At 40.0% G+C, this 12408-nt stretch overlaps 1 long non-coding RNA gene across 1 annotated transcript; it reads right to left on the bottom strand.

The window, feature by feature from the left end:
- Positions 1-12: 12 nt before the first annotated feature.
- LOC133874194 (uncharacterized) lies at positions 13-1423 on the bottom strand. The gene is made up of 3 exons (XR_009901222.1): positions 1245-1423; positions 923-953; positions 13-270 (listed from the first exon to the last, which is right to left on the bottom strand). It is a non-coding gene; the product is annotated as an uncharacterized LOC133874194 (long non-coding RNA).
- Between the last annotated feature and the right edge of the window lie 10985 nt (positions 1424-12408).

Raw genomic sequence — 12408 nt, 5'->3', positions numbered from 1 at the left:
TTTGAGCCTGCAAATTCGTAAGCAGAAACCTCCAGTTCCCACGTGACGTTACTACATCAGAGATAACTGACGCAGCGGAATATAAATTTATTCTCTTTAAAAAGATACATCGGAATTTATTGAGTGACAAATGTAATTAAAGTATTACATTCCAAATTGATACAAGAAATCACTACAATCATCAACTACATTAACGAACAGTTCTAATTCTTGTAATGCTAACCAACTCCTATCCTTGAGCTTTATACACTTTCGTACCTGCAACATGGGCTATACCGCCCATACATAAATATATGGGTCAGTCAACTGCTTTCAATAATGATAAGATTACTGATTTAATTAAATATATGCGATGCAACAACATGTAGTGCAGCAATATGATGACCATTATAAACACTTAAACCAAGGACTCAAACTCCAGAATCACTATCCTTTCTACGGGCTTTTCACTGAGGGTCCTTTCTTAAGGCCTCAGTCCTGGGTTGTCTATCCCTCTCAGAGTACCAAACCCACATACTAGGGTTGTCTATCTCTCTCAGAGCTTCAAACCCACCAACTGGGTTGTCTATCTCTCTCAGAGCTTCAAAACCGAGGATGTGTATCTTTCCTAAATCCATCGATGTCTATCTCTCTCAGAGCCTCAAACCCACCAACTGGGTTGTCTATCTCTCTCAGAGCTTCAAAACCGAGGATGTCTATCTTTCCTAAATCTAAGAATGTCTATCCCTCAGAGCTTCAAACCCACCAACTGGGTTGTCTATCCCTCTCAGAGCTTCCTATTTGTCTCTATGCCTTAATACTAAAACATGTCATATTACAAACAATATGCTCCAAACAAGTTGCATACTATTAAATAAAGCAGATATCAAAACATTAAGGAAAGCTCTACGTGTATCACTCTGAGTGAGTAAGGAATACTCACAATCTTTTCGTACATTCTCTCAGTTCATCACCTGCATAATTATAATTATACACATATAAAGTGTTAACATCATCTACCACAAATCCTAATTCTATTTCTGAAACCTCTTTACCTAATATTATTATTATTATAGAATTAACACATAAACCCATCTTCTGTAAAAAGCTAATATTTCTAATAAAACTAATTTATTAATATCCATTACTTCATTATTAGAGATAATTATTTATAATAATCTTAAATCCTAAGAACACATAAAATTCAACTCAAATATCTTTAGATTTAATCAAAAATCTCAAAGACCAAGAGTTTGTGAAAATACCTCAAACCAATCGGTAGAAACGTAGATCGGGTTTCGTAGATCACGTTACTGAAGTCGGATTTGAAATTGAACGGTTAGATCTTCATAGATCATGATTTTTGTACGAAAAATCAAAAGAGGAAAAACTGAGAAGGAGAAGCTCTCCCTCCAAAGGAAGAAAAACAGACGCACTGCCTCAACAAGACGCAGTGCGTCTCATTTTATTGAAGGCCACTTGACCTTCCGTTTTCTTCTTCTCTTTTCTTTTCTTGTTTTCTTCTTCTTTTTCTTTCTTGTTTTCTTCTTCTTTTTCTTTCTTTCGTCTTTTCTTCTCTTCTTCCTTTCACTTCTACGCTTCTTCCTTTCTTCTTTGTTTCTTCTTTTGTTTTGTTTTCTTTTCTTTTAGCATGTGGGGCGCAGGTCGCCCCACATGTTATATATATATATATATATATCAATTTATTATTTTATTATATTATATATTTGCATAAATAGTTGGTGTTGGACCATTCTACGCACTTGTTGTCTTTCATAATTGCAAGCACAACTTGCAATTATATAAATATATATATAAAATATGTTATCATTATAAAAGGAATGGGATATTACAACAAGTGTATGGTGAGTAGTAGGAGCTGAAAATTATGTTGTCTGGATAAGGGTCTAATTAAAACGTAGTGGAGGACGGCTGAATTGTTTAGAAGACAATAAAGCATCAATCTCCTGCAGATTAAGTTAATCTGCAGGTATTTTTATACCAGATTTTTATCAATTTAATAAATCACTAGAGTGTAATTTTAAACCCGTTTTGAGTTCAGTTCGTTTCATAAATAAAGTAATTTTATTACGAACATTAATACACATATTATTATTACACTAGATAATAAAGTGTCAAATAATATTTTGTACAATTATAAGATAAAGCTAATTAATCTAATGATTAATTATTTTGTCTATTTATTAACTCAGTAATTTTCGGATATAAAAATAATTATCCGTTTTATTCAAACAAAGTTTCATTAAATCAATTGAAAATATTGATAAAACAATTTATAAGACGAATGATTATTTACTCACATAAATATTCATCTTTATCCTTTAACTTTATTATTCTATAAAAATGTGTTTTAAAATCTGGGGCGCTACAATCATCCTCATCATCACTGCTGGAAGGATGATGATACTTGAGGCACTCCTTGAGATCCAGCTGGTTCTGCTCCACACGCTTGTTGATAGAGTGCACCTTCAGCTGTATAGAAGTGATGGATTGCTGCATGGAGGACATAGAAACTTGCATAGTGCTCATCCCCCCTGAAGGGGAGCCAAGGCCTCCATGATCTGAGAATAGTTGACCTCCGGCTCAGATGGCGGGACGGTCTGAGAGGATGAAGCCTTGTTCGGAAAACCTACAGGCATGGCAGTAGGTATGGGCACCTCATCATCGGAGTCATCTCTCCGCAGCTGAGCATTGGACTTCATCAAAGTCCGCTTGCTGATGGGCTGCTGAATCTTCATCTTCAGTTCTCCGGTAACATTGATGCCTGACTGAAGGATGATCTGAGTGAGTAGGCAGCCAAAAGGAAGACCAATATTGCCCTCATCACGGGCCTTTAGCATAACACCCAGAATATGCTTGCACAGGTAGAAAGGCAAGCGGAGGTGGATGGCATAAACAAAATGAGCCTTCTTCAAAATCAGGTCACTGCCTTGACAACTGGCCAGAGGTTGTGCTGAACAATCTTGGCCAACATGCGGTGTGAGGGGGATAAAGTTCCGATCCTGATGGTAGTGGCGCGCTCCTCACTCTGTGGAACAGCTTGGAAAAACTCCCGGAGATCATCCAAGGAAGGAGGGAGGACAACCTCATTGTATGGGCTGCTAGATATGTCGAGGATAGGAACTCCGATGAAGCGACTGATGATCTGGGGATCAACAGTGATAATATGTCCATCAACAATGGACTGAAGCACCAACCCGTGGTCACTATCCTGCACCACCTCCAGGTTGGCATAAAAAAGTTTGACTAGCTTGGTGTACACCATACAGGCACAGGTGTGAAGATATCCCCAATGGTATGTCTGGATAATGTCGTGGATGCTGTCCAGAGGTGGCACCATGATGTCAGATCGGACCACATTTCGCTCGGCTATGACTGTGCAGTCCATAGTTTTGGCTTGAAGTGCAGCCTAATCTTCCACAGTCCTCTGGCGGACCTTGCGCTGTGGGCTGCCTGCAGACATGATTCTGCAAAAAGAAACCGACAAGATTTTGCCAAAAATAATCCAAAAATATTCTTGTTAGGTCACAACAAAAATTGGGCAGAATAACAAAAGTAAAAAGGACTATTTCAAAAATATAGACAAAGATTATCCCATTGTAGTCCAAAAAAATCACCACAGCATCTCAAAAACATTCCTAAAGAATTCAACATTCTTACAGTTAAAAATAAACTGAAGAGAAAAAGACTAGAAGAATACCTGGAATGTGAGATTAATGCACAAAGAGACAATGAGGGATGAGATAAAGCCAAAAACACTCAAGAAATAACTCACAAAAAGCCAAAAAGTGAGATTTTGGTGGGGTAGGGAGGAGAAATGGTGACCAAGTATATATAGCCACTGTGGGGTCCCCATCTAGACGGTGTATTAATACCGTCCCAGCGCGCTGCCTCGGAAACATGCGGACAGGTCGCGCGCGTCCAGACGAGTAACCTTACTGTCCGGTCGTTGGTTGCCGCGTGCGTTCGGACGTAACCATATCCCGTCCGAACGACTAAGCTCCATCCCCGTCTGGACACCAAGAGAAGACCATCCGGACGCTTCACATTGAAAAATAGAAAACTAAAGAATAATTTGAAGAATAATTTTTCTCAGGTCAGTTTCAGAACACGCATAAATAATCCACTGATAACACAATCAGAGAGCATCTCAAACTAAACAGAGATATAAAAGAGAGTTGAGATTTCAATTAGCACAAATATTTTCCTGGACATAGAAAATTCAAATAGACAACTCAACTCATGCAATGCGTGTGTGTGTGAAGACTTAACCCACAAGGTATGACTTTCAATGACATGACAAATAGCAACCAGATGTTCTGGATCAGAGAGAAAATCTGTGACAGATTAGTCAAAAGTCAAACCTTATAACTTACTAGGGCCTAGCCACCCTCATCTAATACACACCCTCTGAGATGCAGCACCTAATTGTTTTACTTGTACCATGAAGGACAAAGTAAAAATTTTACTTGCACGTACAGGACAAGGCATATAGCAAATTCAGCACATAAGCAGTGAATATAAAATTTAAAGCACATAATGCAAATGATTTACTGCTTTATTCTTATGGTTCTGCGATCTAGAGGGAATGCCAGAGTTTTTAGGTTCTAGGTTCAACTAGCATGTGGTCAATTTGGCCATCTTATCAAAGACCTCTTCTCTTATCCAAAATTTCTAGAACCAAAAAGTCAGAGAAGGAAAGATGTACCTTTAGGGGAGTCGTGGATAATGCAAATTTTTCATCGCATGAGAAAAAAAACTATCCTACTTTTGCATATACAGGAAAACACTTGGCAAATATAGTTAAAAACTCTTAATTATATCTAAGCAAAGTAGATTAATGCCCAATGAATTGAGATATCAGGTGAAAATACATGCAATATCTGATATGCCAAAAAAAATTGAAATCCTGCAAATTCTCCCCAATTTTTTTTTTTTATTATTTAAAAAAATGCACTCTGGAAATAACATCATATGCCAGGCAATATCAAACCTGATGATGCCAATACAGAAAAACAGTCGCTCGACCTACTTTTTTTTGTCTTCCCCAACAAGTACCTGCAAAATTCTTTCAAGAGAAATAGGGGGCAAAAATACAACTGGTTCCTAGATTGCATTCAAAACATAGCAAGTGAAATGAGCAATCAAACCTGATGTCGTTGGATTAGGAAACAAATCATAGGCATGAACACCTGATCCTACTAGGTGCATCTGTTCCCCCTCATGGGGTGACTGTCCTTCTTAATCCAAGCCTGCCTTCCTGTGGGTGGTTGCTGGCAGGACTTCATCATCCACTCCATCATGCTCTGCATCTAGATAGGTGGCTCACTGTGGTACTGATCTTCTTCCACCTTCTGAGGCCTTCTAAACTGCTTGGATTTGTTCTTGGAGTTGCCACTGTGATTGGCTGGTACAAATCGCTGCTGAGGTCGCTGATGCTGAGAAGCCTGGTATCGTGGTGCTTGAGACCAAGGAGCTTGATATCTTAGTGCTTCATGATAAAGAGCCTGATACCATGGAGTCTGAAACTAGGCCGCAGGTCTAGTGCCATGATTAGCCTGTCGGGGCACTTCTTTCTTGGCCTTGGCTTTCTGAGCCTTCAGGAGAGAGCACTGAGGACGAACATGCCCACTTAGACCGCAGTGATGGTATATGGGAGGTCTTCTGATGGAATGAGGCTTCTGAGTGCCTGGAACATCATCTTTGACCTTGTCCTTCCCTTTATCTTCAACAGTGGGAGGAGGCTCTGGGACTGCAGGTTTCACAAACACAGTCTTTGAAGAAGAGGGAGCTACATACCCGAGACTGGTCTTGTCAGTTGGGCTCTTCTGGATAGACAGCATATAAGTCAGCTTCTCATCAGTGACTCTCTCTAGCTGGAGCTGTGTCTCTAGTAGCTTTTCCTCGAGCTCTTGTATTTTGAGCAGCAATGAACTCTTCTCAGTCTGTAAACTGTTCAGATCATAGAGGTTCTGCTTACTACCTTCCCTCGGCTTCTCATACTCTATGTAGAGTGTCTTGTAAGCCTCCTTGAGCTCTTCCCCATTATCACTATGCTTCGAGTAATAAGAGTCCTCCTCTTCAACTTGTGGGGCTACAAAGGCCAGAAATTTCTCAGACTCTGGAGCTTCTTCTTCTGACTCATCACTGAGAGTCACATTGTAAGCTTTCCCTTTGCCCTTATTAAGATTCCCGCAATCTGCTCGGATATGCCCAAAACCTGAGCATTCAAAACATCTGGGCCCTCTGGGATCCTTCTTTTCTTCTTCCTCAGGTTCAGCTTCTCTGGGAGCTTTCTTCACTTTTTCAGAGAACTTCTTTTTGAATTGGTCGTCTCTCATAAGTCTTTTGAAATTCTTGGCTAACATAGCCACAGCTTTTTCTTCCTCCTCAGAGTCATCTTTAGATGAAGCTTCCACCTTCTTCTTGGAAGCCTTTAAGGCAATGGTCTTCAGCTTCTTGACCGGGGGTAGAGACAGCTCATAAGTTTGAAGAGATCCCACCAGCTCTTCAATCTTCATCTCCTCAAGATCCTTGCTTTCCTCAATTGTCATTACCTTGATCCTGAAACGCTCGGGCAAAGTTCTTAGAATCTTTCGGATGAGTTTTACATCTGAGATAGGTTTCCTAAGAGTCACCATGGAGTTCCTCAAGTCACTCATCTTGGAGTAAAACTCTCCAAAGGTCTTTTCTTCCAACATCTTAATTTCTTCAAATCTTGAAATCAACATTTGAAGTTTAGCAGATCTAACAAGTTTGGTGCCTTCATATGTTGTTTCCAAGATTTGCCATGCTTCTTGGGCAGATTCACAATTTGAAATTTTTGCAAATTTAGATGGAGAAAGTGCTTGGCACAGAGCATGGAGGGCTTTATCATTTGAAAGGCGTGCGCTCTTCTGAGGGACTAGTTCAAGTGTTGCATCCTCTGGTTTAGTCCAACCAGTTTCAACAATACTCCAACAGTCAATAGATTTTAGAAAGAACCGCATACGAGCCTTCCAATAGCCATAGTTCGTACCATCAAAGGCAGGAACGAAATTAAGAGTTTAAGACATTATAAAAAAAATAGAAGTCAAAATAAATAACACTCAAGAAATAAATCTACACATAGTGTACCAAGCTCTGATACCAATTGAAAATTTATTGGACTTCTAATTTTAGCAAGTGTGTGTGAACAGAGTGCAACAAAATATTAAATGCGGAATTAAAGGAGACAAATATTTTGTTGACAAAGTAGAAACTCAAGATGAGAAAAACCACTCTGGGGCAGCCAAACCCAGGATATCCACTATTTAGAAGACAAAGCTAGATACAAAGTAGTAACACTCACATACCCCTGATGCAGTGGTCGTACCTTGCTCTCTAACGTGTAACCTAACACGAATGCTTCCCAACCAGGTCTCCTTACTGAAGGGGTCTTCAATGGAATCCTTTATCTTAGGGCCAACCCCTAAGATAGACTTCAGTTGTAGCGCAGCAACAGCACACTTGCAATGGCTTGAGAGAGAACAAATCAGCTCCGATAACCTCAAAAAATGACTCTCTAAGCTCTGATGGAATTCAATACCAAATTCTTGCAGTTCTTAATGCCCAGGGGCCTCTATTTATAGACTGAGGTTCAAATGGGCGACTGTTGTAAAATATACGGACGGTGGACATGGGCCATCTGGACGGACAACTGTGCGACCAGAATTTATGAGATTTTCGCTGAAAATCTTTCTTGTTTGAGAGTCACGTTCGGACGGTGAGGCATTGTCATCCGGACGGTCGCACGTCCGCTACAAGTAATTTCCATATAAGGCTTCGCGCTTCCGAACCAAGGGGGATGGCCGTCCGGACGGTTAATCTTCATCACACAATTTCTATACTGGTTGAGTGCGCGTCCGGACCAAGGTAGGCAGGCGTCCGGACGGTTGAAGTCGAATTCGTAATTTCCATATCTGCTTAACGCGCGTCCGGACCATACTAACAAACGTCCAAACGGTGGTATTTGAATTGCGATTCTTGCCTTATGGATGAGCGCGTCCGAACGGAAATCCACATCGTCCGGACGGTTGAATCAATCTTCCCTTATTTGAACTTGGAAAGAATCTAAAACTTGGTCGAGTAATGAGAGGCGTCCGGACGGGCTGCTGAGACGTCCGGACGGAAGCAAGCTGGAATAGAAGCTTCTCGACACAGTGAAGGGTCTGGACGGAATTCCACGTCATCTGGACGGATGATGCTGGTCTGTCAGGCGTCCGGACGGTATGGCATGTCGTCCGGACGGATGGAACAGTGGGTAGATGAGCGTCCGGACGGGATGACACGTCGTCCGGACGGCTGACAGGGAACCAGAAATCTTCTGACTTGCAATCAGTACAGAGTCTTCTGAATCACTTCTGAATAGCGGAATCCCTGTTCAAAGCATCTTTACATACAAGTGATTTTGTCCAAACATAATGTAGCCAATTACAACCTAACATCTAATACAACCATTTTGTAATCTGGGGACTACTACTGTTTTTTAAACACACAAGGCACCAACCAACTTCACACACGGACCAATATATACAACCATTTTTTCATCTGGTGACAAATATTATTTTTTAAACACACAATACACCAATCAACTTCATACAAAGCAGCACATCATGCACATGTAAAAGCAAAACACATGGTCCCATCATCATACAAAGGTAAGTGAAATTCAACCAAAACACACGGACCCAGTAAGTGAAATCAACTTTTCAATAAAAAAAAGACATACCCAATCATTGAAAGCATCTTTTGAATAAAACAAAGACACACCCAACTTTAAAACTAAATGATGTGAAACCCTAAACACATTTTTTTTGGTTCTTTGGCTTCATTCAAGACAAAATAAAGGACCTAAAGAAGGAAGTTAAGGTTTAATAACAAAAAACGACAGAGAAGACTTTTGCACAAAACCCTAATTTCAAAATAGGAGTCTTTTTGACATACCTTGGAAGTTTCTAGACAGCCACTTTGGTTTAATCACGGCAACCCCAAACACTAAATCGATCTCGGCTCAAATTTTTTGTTGAAGCTAGCTAATCCACAAAGAAACCCTAAATCAGAAACGGCAAAGCTTCTTCTCTCATAATGATTTTCAGGTTTTGACTTTGCAAATGAAGAGTTTCTTCTTCTTTTTTCATGTTGCGTTTTTAATGAAGTCTAGGCGAATTTTCAACCGGTTAAACGGGTTTTAGTTTTAGAAATAAATGGTTCCTTTTTTTGATGTATTTTCTTCCGGTTCCTTGGCTAGCAATCACTTGTCGCGCACGTGGGTGCATTTCTGTTTCATCAGACGGTGAAAAATAAAATAGACTTCTAATTTATCGTGTGTGTATGAACAATTGTGTAACAAAATATCTAAATGCGAAATTTAAAGAAGGCAGATATTTTGTTAACGAAGTGGAAACTCAATTAAGAGAAAAATCACTCCGAGGCAGCCAAACCCAAGATTTCTACTATTTAGAAGACAAAACTAGTAACAAAGCACTCGCACTCACATACCCATTATGCAGTGGTCATACTGTGCACTCTGACGTGTACCTATACACGAATGCCTCCCAACCAGGTCTCCTACCTGAAGGGGTCTTCAGTGGGATCATTTAGATTAAGACTCCTCCCTAAGTTTGACTTCAAAGGTTGATCAAATCACACAAGAACCACCCTAAGAAAGCTAACAAATATCTCTGTTTCTATCTAAACACCTTCTCTTAGTACAAAGGAATTCAATACCAAATTCTTGAATAAAACAAGCCTAGAGACCTCTATTTATAAACTATAGAAAAGCTAATACAAGTTTGATTCGGAGTTCTCTGGGCAGCATCCGGACTTAGACAATGAGCGTCCGGATGACAAGCAGCAACTAACTTCAAATTACGCGATTTCACGTGTTTCTTCATTAATCTTCAGTCATCGAGTCCAGACAGTTGCTTACAATGTTCACTATTCGCAGCTTTCAGTTTACCGTTCAGACACCTATGCAAACAGGTGCTCTCGGGAGTTGCTATCCGTTGGGCTGTCCAGACATCTGTGCGAACATGAGGAGCTCCCAGTGGTTGGTGTCTGCTAAGGTGTTCGGACACTTCTTCGAACACTGATGGGCATCCGGACGCTTTCTCTAGGCCGTCCGGACGGTAAGTAGAGAATCGACTTTGCTAAGTTGTTAACTGCGCAGAATCTTCCTCACACCCGAAAATTGCCTTTCTTGAGCTGATGACACTGATACTTGTCATATTAAGGCTTTTCATGTTAAGGGAATTAACTCCTGAATATTCTGAAGACTCTAATAAATACGGTATCCTTGTTAAGGCAGCAAACTTACATAATAATGATTTTGTCAACAGAATGCAGCGAATTAAAAACTAACAAACTCCTCATTTGGCCATTCTGGGGCAAAATTCACTTGACAGGTTAAAAATACAATCCTAGTCCAAAAATTAAAAATACTCTACCTTTTTGTCTCAAAAGGACAAAAAGTAAAATGGAGTATTAAAAACCACAGTTATATAATTACTAATTATCCAAAATAACAAGGATAAAAAAATGTCTCAAAAATATATCCCAAATAAATAGAAGTTTAAGGAAAACAAAAACCACCAAAAAGAATGAGTGATCAAAGCACTCAGTCATCCTCATCATCATCCTCAGGATCCAATTTTTTGAGGCAGTGTTTGATGTTAATATGATTCTGCTCAATGCGGACACTCATATGGTTGACATCCCACTGAATGGAAAGTACAATGTCTAGAATGCGGGAGAGCATAACATCAGAGGCTAGAGGATGTGGAGTAGTGTGTGAGGATGAAGCAGCAGCACGATCACACTAAACTGGTGGAATAGGTGGAGGAAACTCCGCTTCCCCATGACCCTCATCTCGCAGCTGGGCATCAGATTTCAACATTGTATCCTTGCCAAGGGTATCCTTGGTTTTTTCCTTGGGCTCGGAGTCTGGAATATCTTATACAAAATCCATGCAGATCTTTGTGACTAAGCATGCAAATGGTAGACTTGTCTGATGATCGTCTCTCATCTCGAGCATAGTGAGCACAATGTGCTTGCAAAGGCAGAAGGGTATCCTATGGATCATGGCATATAGGAATCTTGCTCTCTTGACGACTAGCTCACTCCGTCGAGCTATAGGCCATAGATTGTGTAGCACAATCTTTCCTAGAAAGACGATGTGGAGAGGAGAACAAGTCGATCCTTATCGGTGAGTGACTTTGTCATGAGCTCGATGAGGAGAAAAGAAGTCGAGCAATTCTTCCATGGAAGGAGGATCCACAGAGTCTGGGAATGGAATGCCCTCAAAAGGAATGGGATCAACCCCAATAAATCTGCCAATGAGAGCGGGGTCCACTCTAAAGGTAATGCCTCTAACTGTGGTCAGCAGAGTAAGTCTGCTATGATCATCCTGGACCACCTCCATCTATCTACAAAAATCCCAAACCAGTCTGGGATAAACGGTGCCAAAGCAGGAGTAAAAATAGCCCCAATGGTTCTCCCGGATCAACTGATCTATGAAGTCGAAAGGAGCAACCATGACATCGGCTCTCACAACATTTCGCTCAATAAGCACCTGCCTATTTTCCACCTTGGCTCTAGTAGCCTCAAGACCTTCCTTAGTCCTTTGGTGAACTCTGTACTGGGAGCTACTAGCCGACATTGTCCTGCAAATATTTAAACAAATAGATGAAAAAAAAAATAATAATAACACCAACAAAATTAGATCCTGTTAGTCCCAGAAATTTTTTGGCATTATTACGGTTGTAAATTGGATGCCCAAAACTTTTACATATGAAAATAAAGCAATCCAATAATGCAGATATGTTAAGTCCAACCCCAACAGGCAGCAGAATAATTACATTATGCATATTATCTCAATAATATTCCAAAACAATTATTCCTAAATTCCAAAAAGCATAAAAACTATAAAAGAAATAAGGAAAACAGTAAAAATACTTGGAATGAGATGATAAAATGCAGAAAAGACAAAAGTAGCCGACAACTCGCAATAAAGCACGAGAAAAATGCAAAAAAGTAAAGAAAAGATGAAATTTTGAAGGAGTGCGCGGCCTGTGCGAGAAAGCAATGGACTTATACCTATAGGGCTCGTGTCTAGACGTGTTATTAACTCGTTCAGACGTCGCACTGCCAGCTCAGCAGTCAACAGGGCCGAACATGTTCGGACTTTAAACCAAGTCCATCCGGACTCGTTACACTGAAAAGCTGAAATTAGAGAAAAATTTGCAAAAAAAGAATTTTCCCTAAAGTTAGCTTCAGAACATGCATGTATTGAAAACTGATAAAACAATCAAATAGCAATTCAAAAATATGTAAACATATAATTGAGAGTCAAGTATTCAATAAGCACAAATTTCCTACAAATAGAAATTT

The sequence above is a fragment of the Alnus glutinosa genome, chromosome 7 (genome assembly GCF_958979055.1).
Source record: "Alnus glutinosa chromosome 7, dhAlnGlut1.1, whole genome shotgun sequence".
NCBI classification, from domain to species: Eukaryota; Viridiplantae; Streptophyta; class Magnoliopsida; order Fagales; family Betulaceae; genus Alnus; species Alnus glutinosa.
The sequence above is the reverse complement of the archived record's forward strand: the minus strand, read 5'-3'. Positions and strand labels throughout refer to the sequence as shown.